The 25,420-nt window shown below is 43.2% G+C and overlaps 2 long non-coding RNA genes across 4 annotated transcripts; both read right to left on the reverse strand.

Moving 5' to 3' along the window:
- Window positions 1-253: 253 nt before the first annotated feature.
- On the reverse strand, window positions 254-13,860 carry LOC133068993 (uncharacterized). The gene is made up of 4 exons (XR_009695748.1): window positions 13,834-13,860; window positions 3,651-3,736; window positions 3,132-3,240; window positions 254-1,468 (listed from the first exon to the last, which is right to left on the reverse strand). It is a non-coding gene; the product is annotated as an uncharacterized LOC133068993 (long non-coding RNA).
- Window positions 13,861-14,322: 462 nt separating this feature from the next.
- On the reverse strand, window positions 14,323-23,519 carry LOC133068992 (uncharacterized). 3 transcript variants are annotated; one of them, XR_009695745.1, is made up of 7 exons: window positions 23,431-23,518; window positions 21,699-21,769; window positions 19,546-21,246; window positions 19,065-19,089; window positions 17,273-17,343; window positions 16,750-16,858; window positions 14,323-14,391 (listed from the first exon to the last, which is right to left on the reverse strand). It is a non-coding gene; the product is annotated as an uncharacterized LOC133068992 (long non-coding RNA). The 3 variants fall into 3 exon arrangements; XR_009695746.1 differs by lacking the exon at window positions 23,431-23,518 and adding an exon at window positions 23,380-23,420; XR_009695747.1 differs by lacking the exon at window positions 16,750-16,858 and having other exon boundaries at window positions 23,431-23,519.
- Between the last annotated feature and the right edge of the window lie 1,901 nt (window positions 23,520-25,420).

Here is a 25,420-nt window from a genome sequence, read left to right on the forward strand (position 1 = left end):
CCATCAGCTGGATTTCTGAAGAAATTTGTTATTCCTCACTGTAACAACTTGTCTCTGGATTTATTGTTCTATTGTGTGGTGAGCAGGATGAACTTGGTCTCTGTAGGAAAATCTACACTTTTATGCATTCCCACAGATTCTGTGTCTCTTTTCTCCATAATTTGGATTTCTAACCTTTATCATCCCAACTGAGCCAATAACACCAAAACAAATTTGCTTTCTAATCAAAATGCTTTAATTAAAATTGCTTCTACAATTTTTATAGGCATTTAAGGGTCACTGTAAATAATTCAGTTACAGAAAATAGCAACATTAGGTATTTGAGTGCATTATTGGGTAACATCTTAAGTTATATACACTAAGTACAGAGTTTTCAAAAAAAATTAAAAATAAAAATACCATAAGATCCAGAAATTCCACTTATGGGTATTTTTTCAAAGCATGTATCAAGAGATGAACAGACAAGATGTGGTATGCATGGATTATTACTCAGGCATAAAGAAAAATGAAATCTTGTCATTTGAGACAACATGGATGGACCTAGAGCATATTATGCTAAGGAAAATAAGTCAGAGTGACAAATACAGTGTGATGTCACTTGCATGTAGAAACCAGAAATCAAAATCAATGAACCAAACTACAAACAGAAATGCAGTCATTGATACAGAGAACAAAAGAGCAGTTACCAGAGAGGACAGGGTTGAGGTGATAAGAGAGCTAGGTGAAACAGACTGACTTACAAACTTTCCTTACAAACTAAATGAGTTTGGGGGACAAGACTTACATCATAAGAATATAGACGATGAGAACAGTCCTTTGGGCAGCTGGAATAAAAGAGCAGGAGAAGTATAAGGGAATAAAGACTAGAATTTTAAGAGGCTTTTTGGAGAGAAATTTTCTGTGTTAGAAGAAAAGAGAGAAACACATTTAAGTTGCACAAGAAGATCAATGATGGATCTTGAAATTTTTATCCCCAAAACAGACTGAGTTTCAAAAAATCCTGACGTGCAAGTCATGAAAGAGCTAGGATAACATTGATCTCTTATGACTAGTGGAGTGAGCAGACATGAGAAAACAGAATTCTTGAAGACAATGACATAAGGACAGATGTAAATACCTGGCTAACAACAATTCATTAAGTTCTCCTTCTGCTGAGGGTGCTATTCTATACATGTGTGTTTTTAAAAACAAATATTTTAAAAATAACAAATAGATTTTAAACATTTAATGCAAAAACTTACATATAAATATGGAACATATAGATACATATGGCACATGTAGATAAAAATAATGCTAAATCTATACAACATAACAATTGAAGCTGTACTAAATGAGGACCCTCAGGAGAGAAGCAGTGAGGCCTCCCCTGGTCTGGTCCAGAGGAGGCTCCTGGAGCTGTGGGGGCTCCATCCCCTCTGGGATCCAGGATGGGGTCCAGGTCCAGGTCTTCATGGGTTCAAGTCAGAGCCTGAAACAGCAACACAGGTGATGGAGTCCCTGGGAGGTGCAGAGTCAGACGGAGGAGGGCACCATGGGGAGGGTATGCAGGACCCAGAAGACCTACCGGGATCTAGACTTGGCTTTGGGACTCAGATCTGCAGCGCCCTGGGTCTGTTTGCTGCTGTTTGCTGAGGTTGTTTTCTGTGAGTGGGAAGTGTTTAGAAATGTCCCACAGGAGCAAGTACACTTGGGCATCTGGCAAGCAATGTTCAACTGATGGGTCCCCTGGACAGTGAGACTCAGGCGGAGGAACAGGGGACTCTGGGATCCAGGACTGAAAGCTTGGGTCCCCCCCCCGCCCCCCACTTCCCTCTAGGCCCTGGGCGGAGCAGGAGGTCAGATAACACAGAGGGTAGGAGAACCTGCCCACCCACCCTACACTCAGTACAGCTGCTCCTGAGACCTGAGCATTGGAAATGGACAGACACCTAGGGTCTCTATTTTCCAGAATAATCATTTCTAACCCCCAGCCAAACTCTCCTGAGGTTTATGATTTTAGACTGTTATTATGTTGTTATAATAAAAAGGTACATTTTATTTGTTTAGCATATTACCACATTAAAATTTGAGAGAAGACATTGCTTTTTAAACAGTAATAAAACAAGATGTGTTATTAAGGACAGAATTGGAAAAATAAAAATAAAAGGAACGTGAGTGAGTGAAATCCTGCCACTCACCCCAAGTGCACTGCTCAGACACCTCACTCATGTCCGAGTCTGTGCAACCCTATGGATGACAGCCCACCAGGCTCCTCGGTCGCTGGGATTCTCCAGGCAACACTGCAGTGGGTTGCCATTACCTTCTCCAGTCTGTCTTCCCTACCCAGAAGTTGAACTCAAGTCTCTTGTGTCTCCTGCATTGGCAGGCAGGTTTTTTACCACTAGCACCACCATCCCAAGTGCACACAGCACTGACTTGCTTTCTGGTAATTCTTAAGTTGGAGTTGGACACATACACAGAAGAATCTACAGAACCTCTACCTTCAGGTTGAGAAAAGGTACCTGAGCTGACCCAGGAACCCAGGGTTCCAGATCCTGAGGGACCGCAGACTTGGGCACCCCCAGGCTGGCTGGGACCCTCAGGATCAGGGAGCACCCACAGGGATGCAGAGCTGCCAGGTCACCCCCTGCAGGAGCTCTGGGCGCCTGTGTCTCCTTCACTCTGTTCCCAGGAGCCCAGGGCAAGGGAGGGCAGGGCCACCCCAACCTCTGTCTGCAGCTGGTGATGAAGTATGGGTGCCCCTGCTGCTTTTGGGGGGTTGGAGGGCAGAGCTGGGTCCTGCAGAGGGAGATGAGGAAGCCCCCAGGGGGGATCTTCAAAGAGAAGACTCTGGAACAGCAGCTCCTGGACTCCTGCACATGGTGGCCCCACAGTGCCCCAGCCTCCCTGCAAATGTAAGAGCTGTTGGAGGAGCCAGCCCAGCAACCTCAGGGGCATCTGTGGATGGGACCTGTGCCCTGGGGAGACGTGCTCAGGGCATCCTCCACTCGTCTGCATGGATTGTGACCACCTTCTTGTCTCCACTTTTTGGTCACACTCAGCAGCAGATCTCAGGGTTTTTTCTCATGTTTCTGAAGCACCAACAAGCGAGTTGGGGTCATGATGGAGACATGGACCCTCGTCTGCCTCACCTTTTCAGCTCAGGCCACACATTCACACTTGTTCCTCCTGGTCTTTTTCATCATCACTGATGACATTTTTGCCATTCTCCAAAGAGATGATCAGAGAGTTGTCTGACATCTGGAAGGAAGAGATCAGTCAGGCAGGTCCCAGAGCAGGAAAGGAATCATATGGAGTAGCTCAGGGCAGTGAAAACTTCATGGAGCCCCTTCAGCTGTGTGGGTCCAGACCTGGTGACTCCAGCCTCAACTCCTGTTCAGGCCACTCATGGTGACAAAGCCAGGTTCAAGGGTGCAGACGTGAGGTCAGGAGACAGGGCAATGCTAAGAAAATGGGGGAAGAGAGCTGCAGACAGATTTCATAGATTTTATATAAACTTCCAGGACCCTAAGTGCCTACAAGAGACCAAGTCCTCCAGAGGGTTAATCAAAAAAAGTTGGAAAGAGGAGATAGGAAAGGGTTACAAGGAAGAGTCCATGGATCAGAGAAAGAGAAAATTTTTGAAAGATATGAAAGAAGAAATAAATGACCTCAGTATTCTTGCTCTCCTTCTCTGAATCTTCATTATCTGCCAGGTAGTCTTCTGGTGTTAGCGGGTAGCAGTCATGTGGAGAGGCTGTGGGAAAACAAAGGGGAGACTTAGAGTCAGGATGTGACCGTGGGACTCTGGTGCTCCTCACAGCCTGGCCTTGGGACCCCTGGTGTACTTGCCTCAAGGACCTCCAAGGGCCTCAGTGTTTCACCTCTGCAATGAAAAAGTGGGCCTCTGACCTCCAACATCCTGTTGCCACCCTCAACTTGTCTAACGGCCAGGAATGAGGCCGTGACAACCTGTTCCTCCTCCAGGCGGTCACTGTCTCCATGCATCTCTGCCCACGATCTTGCTTACCTCCTTCTCCCGCTGCTTCTTCTCTACTTCCTTCCTCATTTCTCTCCTCTAGTCACTGTTCCTTTCCTTCCTCCTTGAACCTCCACCAACCCTAGAGTTTTCCAACATGGGCACATTGGAAGAAGGACCATGGGTGTATGACCAACATCTCCAATCAGTCCATTATATAATTAATCAATCCATCCCTCCCAGGGAGGACTTGGCATGGATCTGAGAGTGTGTTGAACCCTGGGAGAGGAAAGGGCAAAAATTCCACACAACAGAGACTCTCCTGTTGACTGGGGTGACCTGAGTTACCTGGGAGATGCTTAATGCTCACAAAAACACCTCGAGTTGCACAGACCCTTAGAGAGGACAGAGGCAAACACTTCCAATCTCATTTAGCCAGAGTGATGTGGCAAGCGTCCTCCATAAACACTTGGTAGCTGCCGGGTTTGCACCGAGACTTGGAAAATTGGAGGGATGAGACCTGGGAAGGTGTAAGGAAAGGAGAGAGGATGGGGCAGGCCTGGGACTGGGGAGAAAGGGCAGGACTGTCTGGATGGAGCAGTGGGTTCTGAGAGCAGCAGTGACCCCAGGACCAGCTGTGCTGGGACTGCTCAATCCCAGGAGACCAGGTTATCAGGGCTGTGAATGCAAGTGTGTGAAGAAGCCCAGTGGCCCCTTCACAGACTCTAGAATCTGCAGATATGGAGGGTCTCTAGGAGCAGCTGGACATGGACCTCTCACCCGGAAGCACCTTCAGCACATCAGCCTTGGCTGCTGCAGAGGCTGTGATGAGTCCCAGGAGACTGAGCCCAGGCAGGGACCCCAGGGCCTGTGTGCCATGACTCATCCACCCCTGGGAGCGCCCTTTACATGAGGAATCAACAGTGAGGACAAACACGAGGAGAAGTCACAAGTCCTGAAAGCACAGGAGGAGAGAGTTCACGTCTCACCCACCACCTCACATGCACTGCAAGGACGCGGTCTCCAGTGTCAAGTGACAATGAGAGTTTTGTGCCCACTAGGATATGGTCATCATAGTTCAACATGCAATAGAAAACAGCCTGCAGTGCACAATACCTGAGATGTGCTGACCAGAGAGCAGGCTTCCATATTAGTGGAAAAGCAGAAAAGAGCAGCTCTTATAGGAAAAATAATTTTTGAAGAGTAAAGCAACAAAAGGTGATTATAAACAGAGCACAATGCAAGTCCAGGACACTATTTCTCTATCATATCATTAAAATATGAAAATAGTAAGTCAGAACTCTACACACACTTCATTCTTCCTAATTTCATGTTCACCTTCCTTAGTCTCCAAGCAGAGGGTTTAACACTAAAGTCCCAGGAACCTTCTCCCAACTGAATGTTGGGATCCCAACTAAGTGTTGTTTCCTACTTGTGTCCCTTCCTCACCACTGCACCAAATGCTCTCCACAAGGCCTTCCATAGAAACACAGCCAGGAACAACAAGGTGGTTAGAATGAGCGACCCACCCACTTCTGCTCCAGCTGAGGCCCTGCTGGCTCTCACAGCATCAGCTTAACCTTTTCCCCAGGGTCCTGAAGAGACACCCACTGTGTACAACAGATGGCAGTCATCTGTGCTCTGTGCAGTCAGAGCCCTTCAGTAAGACACTGATCTCAGTTGCAAACCTAAAGACAGAGATGCTGAAAGAGTCAATATTCAACCTCTCACTTCTATAGGACCATTAGAGCTCTCACCTTCACTAAACAATCTAAAATTCCAAGTGTTTTGATACATATAAAACATGCCTTTAAGCAATTATAACAGTCACATCTGGCTAGTGGCTTCCACACTATAATACTCAGCAACCACTATATATGTTTACATATGCGTGTGTTTAATCACTCAGTTGTGTTGGACAATTTGTGACCCCATGGACTGTAGCCTGCCAGGCCCCTCTGTCATGGAATTCTCCAGGCAAGAATACTGGAGTGGGTAGTCATTTTCTTCTTCAGGGGATTTTCCTGACCCAAGGGTCAAACCCAGGTCACCTGCATTGCAGGTGAATTCTTTACTGTCTGAGTCACCCAGAAAGACTGAATGAATCTTAAGATCAACACCACTTGTTCTATCACTTTTGCTAGATTATGGGGAACAGTTTTTGGAATACCAGGGCACCTCTGTACAAGGTCGGCTATAGCGCTTCCCAGGTGGCTCAATGGTAAAGAATCTGCCTGCCAGTGCAGGAGATATGGGTTGGACCCCTGGGTTGGGAAGAGGCTTTGGAGGAGGATATGGCAAACCACGTTAATATTCTTCCCTGGAGAATAGCATGGACAGAGGAGCCTGATGGCATATGGGTCCGTGGGATCTCAAAGTGTCAGACAAAACTGAGTGATTGAGCATGCAAGGCTATATATAGGATGCTACCACCCCTCTGTTGTCTTCCTTTTCCTGGTTATTTCCTCTGCATTTTCTGGCCATTTCAAGATGGCTGTTTGCTGATCGATTAACAAGACAAGACCTCTGTCCCATCAAAGTTTAGCCTGAGGGGCTAAGAGAGGGATGTGGCCCTCTACTGGTTTCCATGGTAACCAGTTTAACCAAGGAGCCAACCTGCTGTTCATTCCCACTGTAACTGGTAGATTCCCTATCCCCCGCGAGTGGAGAATGCTACATCTGCTGCCTTCTGCCTGTCACCTGCTATCCACAATGGATGTCTCTCCAGGACCTTTTTACTTCAGACATGTAAGACATCCCATCTATCAAACCCTTGATATCTCTGTCAACTCTGGGATCTTTCTTTGGTCTAAAGTCCAGGTAAGTACAGGGCCTGCAGTCCTGTGAATTCTAGCTCAACATCTTCAAGAGTGTTTGGCTGGCCTGATATGATGGTTCATTTGTAGGTATTTCCTGGGCTCATGAACACATCCCAGGTACTCATGAGCCTTTGGGACACTGAAACAACAATGTCAACACCCAGATCTTAGAGGAATTCCCAGCAGGTGTTCCTCTTGAGGTGATAGGTATGGACAGAGGGCCCAGGGCGCCTGTGCTGAACATCATCAGAGAAGAGGTGAGGAGGGAGGGAGAGACACTGCATCTCCTCACGAGCCCATCCCTCCACCACTGACTCTGAGATCAGGGAGGGAGGGACACAGCGCCTTCAGAGAGACACGACCAAACACTGAACACCACACACCCCACTGAGAGAGTGAAACAAGGCACGCGGAATTGGCATGATATATCTTGCTCATAGACTGGAGACTTAGTACTGTTGACATTTCTACACTACCCAAAGCTAAGTAAAGATTCATTGCAATACCAATCAAAATATCAATGTCATTTTCACAGAAATAGAAAAAACAAATCCAAAAATATATATGGAACCATTAACAACTCCAAATAGACAAAATAATCTTGAGAACAAAGATCAATTCTCATCTCCTGATTTCAAAATACATTACAAAGATAAAGGAATCAAAGAGGTATAATACTGACATAAAAATAGATGCATAGCCCTAAAGACCAGAATAAAGACCCCCAAGTAAACTTAAGGATACATGGTCAAACGAAATGCACCAAGCTTCTAAGACAACAAAATATGGAAAGGGTAATCTCTTTAACAGTCAGTAGGTTGAAAAGATAGCCTACAGAAAAATTACAAACCATATATCAGACAAGGGGCTCATACTCAAAGTATATATGCAAATACCACAACTCAAAAGCAAAACAAATAAAAAAATTAAAGATAAATAAATGAGTTGAGGAGTGTGCAAAGATGGTGAGCAAAACCATCTGGAGCTTTGATCTGGAGGCAGTAGTGGGTTCTATGGGGAGCAGTGATCCTGGGTCCTGCTGCTCTGAGTCTCTGACCTAGGTCTGGTTAGTCCCAGGAGATCAGGTCAGCAGGGCTTCATGAGCAAATGTGTAAAGAAGTCAGCAGCCCCTTCATGGTCTCTAGAATCTGCAGCCATGCTGGTCTCTAGGGGCAGCTGGACATGGACTGCTCTCATGTGGAAGCACCTTCAACACAGCATCCTTGGGGAGGTGTGGTGCTGAGATGAGCTCCAGCAGACTCAGCCCAGGCAGGGATGCCAGATCACATGTGCTTTGACTCATCCAACCTGGAGCACACCCTTTACATGAGGAATAAACAGTGAGGACAAACATGAGGGGAAGCCACACATCCTGAAAATGCAGAGGGAGAGAATTCACGTCTCACCCACCACATGACATTCAAGAATTTGGTCTCCAGTGTCAAATGACTATGAGACTTTTGTGCCCACTAGGAGATGGCCATCATGGGAGAATTTAAACATGAAGCCAAAGTCCCTTGTACATAATACACTGCAGGTACTAACCAGAAGCCAAGGTTTCATATTTGGCAGTGAAAGGACAAGGGAAGAGTAGTCTATGAGAAAGGACATTTTTAAATGGAAAAGCAAAAAGAGATGACTATAAGTAAATAATAAAGCACATGGACACATAGCTCTATCATTAAAATGTGAGAGGAACAAGTCACAATTCTACAAATATTTCCTTCTTATTCCTCAGTTTGGATTCAACCTCCTTCATCACCAAAGAAGCAGGTGTAATCTGAGTGGTCCAGGAACCCTCTCCCTCCAAACCCCACCTGAGAGTTGTTCCCTACCTGAGTTATCTTCCACATCACTGCTGCTAATGGAGAAGGCACTGGCACCCCACTCCAGTACTCTTGCCTGGAAAATCCCTTAGACGGAGGAGCCTGGTAGGCTGCGGTCCATGGGGTCGCTAAGAGTCAGACACATCTGAGTGACTTCACTTTCACTTTTCACTTTCATGCATTGGAGAAGGAAATGGCAACCCACTCCAGTGTTCTTGCCTGGAGAATCCCAGGGACGGGGGAGCCTGGTGGGCTACCATCTATGGGGTTGCACAGAGTCGGACACGACTCAAGTGACTTAGCAGCACTGCTGCCAATACTCTCCAGGAAGCAGTCTGTAGAAAGACAGCCATGAGCAATAATAGAGTTATTATACAGGTTGACCCAACCATGTCTCCTGCTCCACCTGACTCACACAGCATCTCCCTGGTCATCCCTCCAGGTTCACATACCTCCCCTGTGCTCTGTGGAGTCAGAGCCCTTCTACAAGTGTTGATCACAATTGCAAAATTTCGCTTGATAGAGATGCAGAGAGAATCACCTTTTAATCTTACACTCCACAGACCCAATATAGCTCTTACCTTCAAGCTTGTGAAGATGAAATTCCAACACTTAAGGACATACTTGAAATATGTCTAGGCTAGTGTGGTCAAGCAGTTATATTGTTTTTGTGATTTTTTTAAAAAAATAGAGCAAGTTAATTATTATTTGAAATATGTTAATTATGGATATACTTTGGCTATCTGATGTGAAGAACTGACTCATTTGTAAAGACCCTGACACTGGGAAAGCTTGAGGGCAGGAAGAGAAGGGGATGACAGAGGATGAGATGGTTGGATGGTATCACCGACTCAATGGACGTGAGTTTGAGTAAACTCTGGGAGTTGGTGATGGACAGGGAGGCCTGGCATGCTACAGTCCATGGGGTTACAAAGAGTCAGACATGACTGAGTGACTGAACTGAACTCTGATTTTTTCTTTGAATATAACTAGCTGATTATGATTTGAAATATGTTACAGATAGGCAGATCTAACTACTGGCTACTATATTGGAAATTTCAATACTAAAAGCTGCAAAGAAAGGAAAGGCAACTAATTGCCTGTTCTGGTTTTTCTTTATTGCAGATGATTTGATGGCCTGATAAGATCATTCACATGTAGGTATACCTGGGGCTCTTGAACCCATGCCAGGCATTGGGACAGAGTTTGTGGACATTCCAATAGTAAGGTGAACACTCAGATTCAAAGCAAATTCCCAGTAGCGGGCTCACTTGTAGGCAGAGATGAAGGGCATGGCCCAGCACACCTATAGTACCAGTAACCAGAGAGTAGGTTCAGAGGGGAGGGAAGGGACGTTAACTCTCTTCGTGAGCCAATCTTTCCCATCCCTGACTCTAGAGGACCCAAGCAAGACAACAAAAAATTCTCCTTAGGAAGTGAAAGATTTATGAACTGAAAACCATAGAACACTTTTGGAAAAAAAAAAAAGAGACAAGTACTTGGAATGACAAAATCACTGCAGATGGTGACTGCAGCCATGAAATTAAAAGATGCTTACTCCTTGAAAAAAAAGTTATGACCAACCTAGACAGCATATTAAAAAGCAGAGACATTACGTTGCCAACAAAGGTCCGTCTAGTCAAGGCTATCGTTTTTCCAGTAGTCATGTATGGATGTGAGAGTTGGACTATAAAGAAAACCAAGCACCAAAGAATTGATGCTTTGAACTGTGGTTCTGGAGAAGACTCTTGGGCATCGCTTGGACTGCAAGGAGATCCAATCAGTCCATCCTAAAGGAGATCAGTCCTGAATATTCATTGGAAGGACTGATGCTGAAGCTGTAGCTCCAATACTTTAGCCACCTGATGCAAAGAACTGACTCATTTGAAAAGACCCTGATCCTGGGAAGGATTGAAGGTGGGAGGAAAAGGGGATGACAGAGGATGAGATGGTTGGATGGCATCACCAACTCAATGGACATGAGTTTGAGTAAACTCTGGGAGTTGGTAATCAACAGGAAGGCCTGGCATGCTGCAGTCCATGGGTTCACAAAGAGTTGGACATGACTGAGTGAGTGAACTGAATTAAACTGAGCCATATTCACACACTGGAATATTTAGTTCTGTTGACCTTCCTATACTCCTAAAAGTGATGTACATATATATTGAAACCACTCACAAAATCCCATGCCATTTTTATAGAAATGGAAAAAAAGAAATAAGATCCCAAAATACTGAGAGGGTAACAGGCAGGAAGGCCAGGGATCACTAAATGAAGGAAATAGGCTACAAGTGTCATACATTTTTTCTCTCTCCCTTAAAAGGCAGGAGGAAACACACTACAAGTGTCAGATTTTTTTCTCTTAAAATTCTGTGCTGCCAGAATGATACCAGGTTCCACCTGAACTTAACTTCTCTCAAACCTTGAGCTAACCAGTACATTTTTTTTATGGAAATGTTTTTCTTAAGTTATGTTAATGAAATTATGTATTTGCTTTGGAATTTGCCTTTCTTCAAAATGGTTCCACCTAAGACTAACTTTTGGCTGATAACAGCTCAACAAACCAATATTCATATCAATTGTTTTATGGCTGGGGGATGACACACCTTGAGCCATCCTATCTCAAAGATGCAAGTTGTGGGAGAGGGGCCTGGTGAAACTCCCTCAGCCTTGAGGTGTCTCTCTTATCTGCTTAATATCTTTCTAACAGACATAAAACATCCAGCTGAAGACTAGCACTCTCTGTCCCCCTTCTGATGTCTGCATCTGAGGCTTTCTCTGTCCCTTTTTATACTTTAATAAAACTCTGCTATACAAAAGCTCTTGAGTGATCAAGACTGGTCCATGGTTCCAAAGTTAAATCCTCTTCTTCGGAGATTCAACACCGTTCACCGTAAGCTATCAATATTAGAACTTATGGAACTCAAAAGAGGCCCAAAGAGAAAAAACAATCTTGAGAGCAAAGCACAACAATGGGGCCTTCAGGCTTCCTGAATTCAAAACAGGTAAGAATGCCACAACAGTCAAAAGGGTGTTCTACGTGCAGCAAAATAGGCAGAGAGACCAATAAATCGTAAGGAGGGAATCTTGAAAAAATTCACACATGTGTGGCCAAATGAGCTTTGCCAAGGTTTTAAAATTACCAGGTGAAGAAAGGATGGTCTCCTCAATAATCAAAAGAAAGGTAACCTATAGAATGAGAGGAAGTATCTGCAAACTTTGTATCTGAATAAGGGGTCAATATCCAGAATATGCAGGCAACTACCACAAACTTCAAAACAACAGCAGTCAAATAACTAACAGATTTTGAAAAACGTGTAAAAAGCGTCAGTGGATGTTTCTTCATAGAATACAGAGAAGTGATCAATGTACATAGGAAATGTGCTCAGCATTACTAAGTACCAGTGAAATGGAAACCAGGTCAAAGGAGATATCACATTTCAGGATGTGTATTATAAAAAAATAACAGGTGGCTGGCAAGGATGTAGAGAATTGGAACTTTTGTGGCCTGTTTGTAGGAATGTAAAATGGCATAGCCATTATGGAAAAGTTTGGAAGTCCCTCAAAAAATTATTAAGAGAAGTATCATAAGATCTAGGAAATATTCTTTTGAGTTTATGTCCAAAGGAGATAAAACGAGAATGTCCAGGAGACACCAACAGTCTCATAGCCATTGCTGCATTGTACACAAGAACCAAGATAGAAAAACTGCCCAGTGTTCACGGGCAGATAAATCAATAAAGAAAATGTGGTGTAAACATACACTGCAGTATGATTCAACATTTAAAAATGAAGGCTATCTTGTCATTTGCAGCAGTATGAATGAAGCTGGCAGATATTGGTTAAGAGTGACATAAGTTAGTCACAGGAGGAGAAAAACTGCACAATTCCAATTACCTGAGGTATCGAAAGGAAAATTCAGAGAAGCAGAAAGTAGAAGGATGGTTCCAAGAACTGGGAGGAGGTTGACACAGGAGTGTCCGCCAAGTGATTATAAAATTTTAATTGCAGGATGGAAAAATTCTGGGGACTTGCTGCACAACAGAGGGCACTGAGTTAACAGGACTGACTGCACATTTCAAAGCTTAAGAGGCAAAGCTGGACTGAACTTCCTCCATCTATGCCTGGAGGCTCCTCCTTTCTCAGATTCCATAGAATTGGGTGTGGCATGTGGGTTCCGCCAGGGGCTCCCTGTAGAAGGAAGGAGCCTCACCCCGGGGACCTTGGGTGAGGGGGAGGGACTAATTCTGAGGCTCAAATAGGAAAGAGTTTAAATGAGGGAAGTGGGAGAGTGATGAATCATGACCAATCAAAATGCTATAAGACCTACTAAGGGAGAAGATTTATGATTACATGAAGGTGTGATTGACACAGTAAGGGCGATTCTGAAACACAGGTTTGTTCATTAAGAATCCTATAGGGCTTCCCTGGTGGCTCAGTAGTTAATAATCTACCTGCCAATGCAGGAGATACGAGCTCAATCCCTGGTCTGGAAAGATTCCACATGCCATCGAACAACTAAAATGTGCACCACAATGACTGCGCCCACATGCCAAGATTACTGAAGGTCAAGATCCCTGGAAGCCACACTCTGCACCAAATAAGTCACCAAGGAGATAAGCCTACATTCCACAACTAGAGAGCTGCCCTGGCTCTCCACAAGTAGAAACACCTGCACAGCAATGAAGACCCAGCAGAGTAAAATAATAATAATAATTAAAAAGAATCCTGTGAACATTTTCCTGGGTAGTGATGGCATTCATCTTCCAGGTTAAAGGATTTCACTTGGTATAAAATCAATGGATACAGTGAATGTGTATATTTTGTTTAATTTTTATATACATACACATTCATGGTACATGATGATGGGAAATTTGGGGGAGAAGTTGACACCAGCAACAGTGATGTTTCAGATGACAAAAATTGAGGAAAACACAGCACAAAAAATCACAGACACACAAAGAATCACACTATTCATTACACATAGAGACACACCCAGTCCCATGGATGCAAACCTACACTATTAACCATAATACAGCTTCTTCTTGGGACTACAGTAATCAGCCACATTGCTCTACCTATAAATTACTTTCTATCACCATGGCCCTATACTCATTCTCAACAGGAATTTGGAATTAGTTTGCCCTCTACACTAAAACCAGAAAGAAAGCCCCAGCTTTCTTATCTACAAAGTTTTTTCTCCCAAAGTGAATGATTCTAGAATACATACCACTTTCACACTCTGAAAAGGCCACCTGCAAGTACAGAAGAGAAGACACTATGAGGATAAGATCACACAGATGCACAGTCTTTGGTTCATTTGGTGACAGTAGAAAACCTGTGGTGGGGCAGTGGTGGAGTCCTGGGAACCCAGCAAGGGCAGAGCACACATACTCAGGATGAAAGGCAACACCTTTGCTTGGAGGATGGAACTTCCAAGTCCATTTGGGTTGGAAATTGCATAATTCTTTTCCTAGAAGAAATGTTGCTGCAGGAGAGAGAACTCTGTATTCTACTATATATAATGGATGCTAACAATTTTAATATCCTGCAAACTGAGGCATCATGAGTCCATAATAAGATTCTCACTCCACGTTATCCCAACCAAGGAAATCATCTCTATCTGAAACAAACACCCTCAAATACTCACAACTTAATTCTACTGAAAGAGATATGAAAAAATATTTATATCTCAGACCAGAAAAAGGAAGACAGCTTGCCTTGGAGAAACACTGAGTCTCTTCTGTCTTGTGGCAAAGTAAGTTGACTGACAGGTCATCAGTGAAACCTAGGGGACACAGAGTGACTGTTAGAACACTAGTGAGGTGGCTCAAGAATCATTCAAGGGGTTCTCTCTTTGTGTGGACATGCGGTGGTGTGTATTCATGTGGGACATTAGTAAGTATGGACTGAACTTGTCTTCATCCATCCTCTTTGGTGGAGAAAGGAAAGTAAAGGGGAGGAGGAAGGAAATGAAAACAGAGCTTTGGCTTTTTAGCAAAGAACTTAATCAAAAGGAAATATTCAATCTAAAAAAAGGAAAATTCTAAAATGTGTGTACTGTTCAATGAAAGAGACCCATAACTTCTCCTGCTTAATTTGAGCTCCTGCTAAATTGCCACTGTTTCTTGATTTTTCACAGATCACTCTTCCTCCAGGACCCACAGTTGCTGCTACTCTACTCATCATGTTTTCTATGAGATTTTGTACTTGATTAAAAGTAAACTTGGTTAGAAGACTGAATTCAATGTTGGGAAAAGTATGCTACTCTATTAATTCACTAATCACTCGTCTTAAAGAAAATCAAATATACAAGATCTGATAATACTGAATTCCTACCATTTAAAAACAGCCACGATGAATAATATCATAATTTTCTATCAACATTTGTTTTCTGTACAATGTGTGCATGTCCACTGAGTTAGCTGTTGTCCATCCTCACAGGTGCCATATGTTTAGTGGGATAGTTGATTATAAAAAGCACAGTTCCTCCACCAGGTCTTCCTGGGGAACTAGAGGGACAAAGAATAGCTGTCAGGACACTGGTGAGGCTGCTCACCACTCACTCAACATTTTTTTTTTTTTTTTGAAGGTGACATGGGGTACAGTGCATGCGTGAGGGAGGTTAGCAAATATGGACTAAGCTGCTGTTGAATAATCCTCTTTGCTGGAGGACAGCAAAGGAGAGGAGTGGAAAGAAATTAAACAGAGATTCCTCGCTTAAACTTGTGGTAACCTAACCAATGGGGAAAAAGGAAACATTAAAATGCATACCAGCTTTAATGACAGAGACTCATAATGCCCCTGCCTGTTTCAAGCATATGCTAAATCACCTGTCTTCTAGAATTTTTTTTTTTTTTTTTTTAGATCATTGCCTCCCTAAGACCCACAGATGCAGCTATTGAACTGACCAACTCTTCTATGACACTTTGTTCTTGAATAAAAGCAAGCTCTATTAGAGGACTGAGTTCAATCCTACCTTGCCAAATAGCTATTATCAGTCATGTGATATTCTTTCCTAGTCTTCATTTTCCAAACAATGCTTCCATGTCCACTGAGTCAGTGGCTGTCCACACTCACAGAAATCATTTAGTGGGAGAATTCATTATGAGAGGAAGTATGGGATGAACACTGTCTCTGACCCACCTGTGCAGGAGATTTACAACAAGAGTCATGGTCAGTAGGCTAACTATCAACTTCCACTGTGAGATCTATTTGAAACATTCCCTTGAGTGTGTGCTACAGGGTTTAATTACTGTAAGGCTTATGGTAAAGTCACCCAGTACAATGAAATATTTCCCTGATCATAATCTGTTCTTGTCCTTGTTTAAGCAATGACTATAACACCAACAGATAGGACCTACATTGTCTACACAATGCCACAGAACTCTTAGACTCTGTGAGCTGACCAGGAGGATGCGACCCCATGATGCCTTTCACCCTAATGACTGTGCCTCATTTGGCTGTTAATCCACATTTGGTTGCCCTGAGTTCCATGACCACTGAGCCCACCTTATAATGACGGGCACGGTCTGGACCTCTGGAGCTGTTAGAACCTCTAGGCATGGACATAGATGCAGGGACCCCCTTGCTTCATGACTAGGATTTCAAGGCTGAGTGATAAGTGCAGGTCAGGGGTCCAGAGCAGACACACTGGGACGACCCCTAGGTTGTCAGTTTGGCTTTTCCACATAGGAGGTCAAGAGCTTGGGCCGTTTTTCTCAGCACCATTTCTGTTTGAGAAGAGTGATTATTAACCAAATTTGAGGAATGACTGAGCTGAGGAAAGAATCAGGTAATGTATAGCCAGTGAGCAGTGGTGATGAGAAGTGCTTAGAAAGTTCCCAGTTGACTTGTGCTGTGTAAGAGGGAAACATCTCCTGAGGAGAAACACACACACAGAGTTTCAAAATCACACCACATGGGCTTACACATGGGCCCCCAACCCTGATTCACACAAACCCACAGCATCTAAATGATGTAGTTGTTTTAGAGACCACAGAACACAAACACTGTTCTTTCCTGGGCCATCAGTCTCTTCTCTGTACCCCCATCCCACATCCCCTGGAGGAATCCAGCATCAGGGCGACTCTCCAAACAGAGCTGTCAAGATTCCTCAGCAGAGGGATGATCCCTGAATATTTACCGTGTTCATAGACTGCTCCATATGCATGTGATTAGAGAGAAGCAAACAGTGTGAGGATATCAGGATCTTGTGTTCTCTGGAGTAAGTTTTCTGTTCTCTGATTTTGGACCTTAGGAAACCAAAACTCTTTAAGTCAATACCCACGCCCCCCTCCAAAACAAACAAACAAACAAACGAACAACAACAACAACAAAAACAGAGAGGACCTATGTTGAAAAACCTGGACTCTTTCATGTAAGATCACTCAGTTTTAATTTGACCAACAATTACAAAATTATTTTTTAAGTAGGAAAAATTTCTACTGAGGAAAATACCTACAGTAGTAACTGATACTGTCTTTTTTTAATGTCCTTTTGAATCAGTTCTGTGCTGATAACAGATTTATCCTCAATATATCACCAGCCAAGGAATTGCATATATCAGTGATAATGTACATTAACAGATTACTATAACTATATTTGATTGAATAAAAAATAAGAAGTGAAGCAACTGCCTTATCCCGGATAAAGACAGCTGAGCTTACCTTCAGGATACTTAGACATTATTCATCAGCCCAGGCTGCTTGCCATTTCACCACCAGGTTGTCCTGGGGAGCTAGAGGGACAGAGAATAGCCCTCAGTACACAGGTGAGGCTGCTCACCAATCACTCAGCGATTTTTTTTTGTTTGTTTGTTTTTGTTTTTTTTGATGGGGACACAGGGTGGAATGTATGCATGAGGGAGGTTAGTAACTATGGACTGAGCTGCTATTGAATCATCCTCTCTGCTGGATGAAGGAGAGAAAGGAGAGAAGCAGGAAAAAAAATGAAAAAGTTTCTGTATTTAACTAGTGATAATCTAATCAATGGGGAAAAAAGAAAGACTAAAATACATGCCACCTTTCAATGACAGAGACCCATAACCCTTGTGCCTACTTTGAACATCTGCTACTTCTTCCCCTGTCTTCTGGATTTCTTCCTAGATCACTGCCTCCCTGGGATCCACAGTTGTAGCTGTTGGATTCATAGAAGAACAAATCTTCTATGAGACTTTGTTCTTGATTAAAAGCAAGTCCTCTTGAATTAGAGGACTGAATTCAATCTTATCTTTCCAAATACCTATTATCAATCATGTGATATTTTCCCCAATCTTCATTTTCCAAACAAGGTTTGCCTGTCCACTGACCCAGTGGCTGTTCACACTCACAGAAGTCATATATTTAGTGGGACAGTTCATTATGGAGAGGAAGCATGGGGTGAATGCTGACTGTCTCTGACCCAACTGAGAAGGAGATTTACAACAAGAGTCATGGTCAGTAGGCTAACTATCAATCTCCACTGTGAGATCTATTTGACACCTTCCCTTGAGTGTGTGCTACCACGTTTAATCAATGTAAGGCTTATGGTAATGTCACCCAGTACAATGAAATAACTCTCTGATGAAAATCTGCTTTTTCCCTTGTTTAAACAGTGACACTACCACCAAGAAATATGACCTATATTATGACCTAATATATGACCAAGTAATATGACCTGTCTACACAAGGCCACACAACTCTCAGAATCCAAATTGAACAGGACAAAAGTCTTGAGGTGCGTTTCACACTAATGACTTTCCAAAGTTAACTGTTAATCCACCTATTCTTGCCCTGTGTTGTGTGACCACTGAGCCCAGCTTATAATGATGGCATGGTCTGGAATTCTGGAGCTGCTAGTATCTCCAGGTATAAACATAGATGCAGGGACCCCCTTGCTCCATGACTAGGATTTCAAGGCTGAGTGATAAGTGCAGGTCAGGGGTCCAGAGCAGCCACACTGGGACCACCCCCAAGATTCTCATTTTGGCTTTTCCACTTAGGAGGTCAGGAGACTGGGCCATTTTTCTCAGCACCATCTCCATCTGAAGAAAATGAATATTAAGCAAACTTGAGGAATGACTGAGTTAAGGAAAGAATCAGATAATGTATAGACAGTGTGCAGTGGCAATGAGAAGTATTTAGAAAGTTTGCAGTTGACTTGTGCTGTGTAAGAGGGAAATGTCTCCTGAGGAATCAAACACACACATAGAATTTCAAAGTAACACCACATGGGCCCACATACTGGCCCCCAACCCTGATTCACACAAACCCACAGCCTCTAAAATGATGTAGCTGTTTCCAGGAATCATAGAACACAGACATTGCTCTTTCCTTGAGACCAGTCTCTTCTCTGCACCCCCAGCCCTCACCCCTTGTAGGAATCCAGCATTAGGGCACCTCTGTACCCAGATCCAGCAATGAAGTCCCACCTTCATAACTAGATTGTTCCTCAGCAAAGGCACAATCCCCGAATACTTACCGTGTTCATGGAATGCTCCGCATGCCTGTGATTAGAGAGAAGAAAACAGTGTGAGGGTGTCAGCATCATGTGGTCTCTGCAGTAAGTCTCCTGTTATCTGATTTTTGTCCTCCAATAACTAAAACTCTGTAAGTCAATGGCTCCAAAAGAAAGCAGAGAGGACTCACGTTGAAAAGCCTGGACTGTTTCAAGAAAGAGCTCTCAATTTCAATGTTACCAAGAATTACAAAACTATTTTTCAAGGAGGAAAATTTCTACTGAAAAAAATACCTACAGTAGTAACTGATGCTGTCTTTTTTTTTAATGCCCTTCTGAATCACATCTGTTTTTATAAAAGATTTATCTCAATATTTCTCCAGCCAAGGAATTGTATACATCAGTGATAATGTATGTTGTCAAATTACTATAACTGTTTTCCACTGACTAAAAAATAAAGAAGTGAAGAAGCAAGCTCCTCTGAGATAAAGACAGTTGAGTTTACCTTCTGGGTCCTCAGAGGTTCTTCCTCAGCCCAGGCCTGGTGCACTTCCACCACCAGGTCCTCCTGGGAAGCTAGAAGGACAAAGAATAGCCATCAGGACTCAGGTGAGGCTGCGCACCAATCTCTCAGAGTTTTTTGTTTGTTTTTGTTTGATGGGGACATGGAGTGCAGTGTATGCATGAGGAAGGTTAGTAACTATGGGCTGAGTTGCTGTTGAATCATCCTTTTTGCTGAAGGAAGGAGAGCAAAGGAGAGGAACAGGGAAGAAATGAAATAGAGTTTATGTCTTTTATCTAGTGATAACCTAACCGATGAGGAAAAAAGAAACACTAAAATGCATGCTAGTTTTCAATGACAGAGGCCTGTGACTCTCCTGTCTGGTTAGAGCTTCTGCAAATCTCCCCTGTCTTCTGGATTTTTTCCTAGATCACTGCCTCCCCAGGATCCACAGTTACACTATTATACTTACCAAGTTTTCTATGAGACTTTGTTCTTCATTAAAAGCAAACTCTGCTAGAGGACTGCATTCAATCTTACCTTTCCAAAAAGCTATTATCAATCAAATGATCTTTTTATTCCATCTTCATTTTCCAAACAATATTTGCATGTCCACTGAGTCAGTGGTTGTCCACACTCACAGAAGCCTTACTTTTTTGGGACAGTTCATTATGGAGAGAAACCATGAGGTGAATGCTGACTGTCTCTGACCCAGCTGTGCAGGAGATTTACAACAAAAGTCATGGTCACTAGGTGAACTATCAAGTTCCACTGTGAGATCTACTGACACCTTTCTTTGACAGTGTGCTATAGGGTTTAATCAATTTAAGGCTTATGGTAACTTCACCCAATACAATGAAATATCTCTCTGATTATAATCTGCTTTTGTCCTTGTTTAAGCAATGACTATAACACCAACAGATATGACCTACATTGTCTACCCAAGGCCGCACAACCCTCAGAATCTGTGAGTTGGCCAGGAGGATGTGAGTCCTGAGGTGACTTTCACACTAATGACTGTGCCAAAGCTGGCTGTTAAGCCACTTATGGTTGTCCTGGGTTCTGTGACCACTGAGCCCGTATTATAATGAGGGGCAGGATCTGGACCTCTGGAGCTACTAGTACCTCCAGGTGTAAACATAGATGCAGGGACCCCCTTGGTAAATGACTGAGGATGCCATTGGGACCACCCCTAGGTTCTCAGTATGGCTTTTCCACTTAGGGGGTCAAGAACTTGGGCCATTTGTCTCATTGCCATCTCCATTTGAGGAAAATAAATATTAACCCAACTTGAGGGATGACTGAGTTGAGGAAAGAATCAGCTAATGTATACGAGTATGCAGTGTGACAAGAAGTGTTTAGAAAGTTCACACTTGACTTGTGCTAAGAGGGAAACATGTCCTGAGGAAACACACACACATAGAGCTTTAGAATCACACCACATGGGCCCACACTTGAGCCCCCAAATCTGATTCACACAAAGCCACAGCATCTAATTGATGCAGTTGTTTCTGGGTACCATAGAACACAGACATTGTTCTTCCTGGGAGATCAGTCTCTTCTCCTCACCCCCAGCCCTCACTCCCTGTAGGAATCCAGCATCAGGGCGCCTCTCCAACCAGAGCCAGCGAGAGAGCCCCACAGTCATCAGCTAGATTGTTCCTCAGCAGAGGGATGATCCCTGAAAATTTCAGCTGCAGATGCCTGTGATTTGAGAGAAGAAAACAGTGTGAAGGTGTTAACATCTTATGTTCTCTGCAGTAAGTTTTCTTTTATTTATTTTTTGTCCTCAGATAACTAAAACTCTAAGTCATTGGCCCCAAAATAAAACAGAGAGGCCCCTGTTGAAAAGACTGGTCTGTTTCACATAAGATCTCTCAGTTTCAACTTGACCAACAATTGCAAAATTATTTTTCAAGAAGGAAAAATTTCTGCTGAGCAGAGACCTACAATAGTAACTAATGCTGTCTTTTCTTAATGTCCTTTTGAGTCAGGTCTGTGTTGATAATGGATTTATCCTCAATGTTTCACCAAGCAAGGAATTACATACATCAGTGCCAATGTACATTGTCAGATTACTATAACTGTAATAAACTAAATAAAAAGTAAAAAAGTGAAGCAACAGTCTCATCCCATTTTAAGAAAGGTGAGCTTACCTTCAGGGTATTCAGAGGTCTTGCCTCAGTGCAGTCCTGGGGCAGTTCTACCCCTAGGGCCTTCTGGGGAGCTAGAGGAACACAGAGTATCTGTTAGATCACAGGTGAGACTGCTCACCCATCACTCAGTTTTTTTTTTTTTTTCTTTTATTTTTGATGGGGACAGGTGGTGGAGTGTATGCATAAGATCTTAATAACTATGGACTAAGCTGCTGTTGAATCATCCTCGTTGCTGGATGAAGGAAAGCAAAGCAAAGGAGCAGGAAATAGTGAAATAGAACTTCTGTATTTTAACTAGTGATAACATAACAGCTCAGAAAAAAAGAAACACTAAAATGAATCCCAGTTTTCAATGACAGAGACTCATGAGCCTCCTGCCTATTCAGAGCTTCTGCTAAATCATCCTTGTCTTCTGCATTTCTTCCTAGATCACTGCCTCCCCAGGATTTAGGTTATAGCTATTGCACTTATCAAATTTTCTTTGAGACTTTGTTCTTGATTAAAAGCAAGCTCTGTTAGAGGACTGAATTAAATTCTACCTTGCCAAATAGCTATCATCAATCCCCAGTCTTTTTCCCAGTCTTCATTTTCCAAAAAAATATTTGCATGTCCACAGAGTTAGTGGCTGTTCATACTCACAGAAGTCATACATTTAGTGGGACAGTTTATAGTGAAGAGGAAGCATGGGGGAACTTCTCAGACCCAGGTGTGCAGAGATTTACAGCCAGTGTCATGGTCACTAGGCTAACTACCAAGTTCCACTGTGAACCTATTTGACACCTTCCCTTGAGAGTGTGCTGCCAGCTTTAATCTGTGTAAGTCTTATGGTAATGTCACCCAGTACAGTGAAATATCTCCCTAATGATAATCTGTTCTTGTCCTTGTTTAAGCAATGACAGAGGGACCAACAGATACGACCTATATTGTCTACACAAGGCCACACAACTCTCTGAATCTGTGAGTTGATCAGGCAGATGCAAGTCCCGGGGTGCCTTTCACAATAATGACTGTGCCAAAGTTGGCGTTAAGCCACATGTGGCTGTCCTGGGTTCTGTGACCACTAAGCCCATCTTATAATGATGGGCATGGTCTGAACTTCTAGAGCTGCTAGTACCTCCAGGCATGGACATAGATGCAGGGACCGCATGGCTGCATGAATGAGGATCGCATGGCTGAGTGATAAGTGCAAGTCAGGAGTTCAGCGCTGTCACAATGGACTACCCCTAGGTTCTCAGTTTGGCTGCTCAATATTGGAGGTCAGAAGCTTGGGCCTTTTATCTCAACAAAATCTCCGTTTGAGGAAAATAACTATTAACCAAACTTGAGGAATGACTGAGTTAAGGACAGAATCAGGTAATGTGTAGTCAGTGTGCAGTGGTGATGAGAAGTGCTGAGAAAGTTCACAGGTGACTTGTGCTGTGTAAGAGGGAAACATCTCCTGAGGAAACACACAGAGACACAGAGCTTCAGAATCATACCAGTGGGCCCACACATGGGCCCCCAACCCCGATTCACACAAACCCACAGCATCGAAATGATGTCGTTGCCTCCAGGTACCATAGAACAAAGACACTGTTCTTTCCTGGGAGATCAGCCTCTTCTCTGCACCTGCCGCCCGCACCCCAAGTAGGAATCCAACATGATGGCCCCTCTCCAAACAGAGCTGGCAAGAAAACCTTACCTTCATGAACTAGATTATTCCTCAGCAGAGGGATGATCCCTGAATACTTACCGTGTTCATAGACTGCTCTGTATGCCTGTGATTAGAGAGAAGAAAACAGTGGAAGTATATCAATATCCTGTGTTCTCTGAACTAGGTCTTCTGTTATCTGATGTTTGTTCTCAGATAACTAAAACGATTTAGTCAATGGCCCCATAAGAAAACAGAGAGGTCCCCTGTTGTAAAGGTTATACTGCTTCATGTAAGATCTTTCAGTTTCAATTTGGCTAATAATTACAAAATTATTTTTCAAGAAGGAAAAATTTCTGCTGAACAAAGTACCTAATGCTGTCTGATGCAGTACCTGATGCTGTCTTTTTTCAATGTCCTTTTGAGTAAGATCTGTGTTGACAGTAGATCTATGCTTAATATTTCACCATCCAAAGAATTGCATACATCAGTGATAATGTACATTATCAAATTACTATAACAATATCCAGCTGAATAAACAATAAAGAAGTGAAGCAACAGTCATGTCCCAGATAAAGGCAGATGAGCTTACCTTCAGGGTATTCAGAAATGGTTCCTCAGCCCAGGCCTGGCTCAGTTCCTCAGTCAGGTCCTCCTGGATATCTGGAGGGTCACAGAGTAACTATCAGGACACTGGTGAGCCTGTTCACCAGTAACTTGGCATTTTTTTGCTTAAATGGGGACATGTGGTACAGTGTATGCATAAGGGAGGCTAGTAACCATGGACTGAGCTGCTGCTAAATAATCCTCTTTCCTGGATGAAGGAGAGTAAAAGAGAGGAGCAGGAAAAAAAAAAAAAAAAAAAAAAGAAACAGAACTTCTGCATTTAACTAGCGATAATCTAACCAATGGGGATAAAAGAAACACTAAAATGCATGCCAGCTTTCAATGGCAGAGGCCCATGACCCTCTTGCCTGGTTAGAGCTTCTGCTAAATTGCTCCTCTCTTCTGGATTTCTTCCTAGATCCCTGCCTCCCCAGGATCCACAGTTACACTATTGTACTTACCAAGTTTTCTATGAGACTTTGTTATTGATGAAAAGCAAACTCTGTTAGAGGACTGATTTTAATCCTAACTTTCCAAATAGCTATAATCAATCATGCAGTACTTTTTTTCAATCTTCATTTTTGAAACAAGTTTTGCATGTCCACTGAATTAGTGGCTATCCACACTCACAGAGCCTTACTTTTTTGGGACAGATAAAAAGATCTGTCCTTTATCATGGTTATGGAGAGAAACCATGAGGTGAATGCTGACTGTCTCTGACCCAGCTGTGCAGGAGATTTACAACAAAAGTCATGGTCACTAGGCGAACTATCAAGTTCCACTGTGAGATCTAATTGACACCTTCCCTTGAGTGTGTGCTATAGAACTTAATCAATGTAAGGCTTATGGTAATGTCACCCAATACAATAAAATATCTCCCTGATTATAATCTCCTTTTGTCCTTGTTTATTTTATTTTTATTTGTTTATTTATTTTGTCCTTGTTTAAGCAATGACTATACCAGCAACAGATATTACCTACATTGCCTACACAAGGCCACACAACCGTCACAATGTGTGAGTTGACCAGGAGGGTGTGAGTCCTGAGGTGACTTTCACATGAATGATTCTGCCAAAGATGGTGTTAACCCACTTTCTGCTTGCCCTGGGTTCCATGACCACTAAGCCCACCTCATAATGATGGATGGGCATGGTCTGGAACTCCGAAGGTGCTAGTATGTCCAGGCATAAACACAGATGCAGGGACCCCCTTGCTCCATGACTAGGATTTCCAGACTGAGTGATAAGTGCAGGTAGGGGGTCCAGCGCCGTCACACTGGGGCCACACCTAGGTTCTCAGTTTGGCTTTTCCACTTACGAGGTCAAGAGCTTGGGACATTTTCTTCAGTACCACCTCCATTTGGGGAGAATGAATATTAACCAAACTTGAGGAATGGCTGAGTTGAGGAAAGAATCAGGTAATATATAGCCAGTGTGCAGTGGTGATGAGAAGTGTTTAGAAAGCTCACAGTTGACTTGCGCTGTGT

Source organism: Dama dama, chromosome 14, assembly GCF_033118175.1.
Source record: "Dama dama isolate Ldn47 chromosome 14, ASM3311817v1, whole genome shotgun sequence".
NCBI lineage: Eukaryota > Metazoa > Chordata > Mammalia > Artiodactyla > Cervidae > Dama > Dama dama.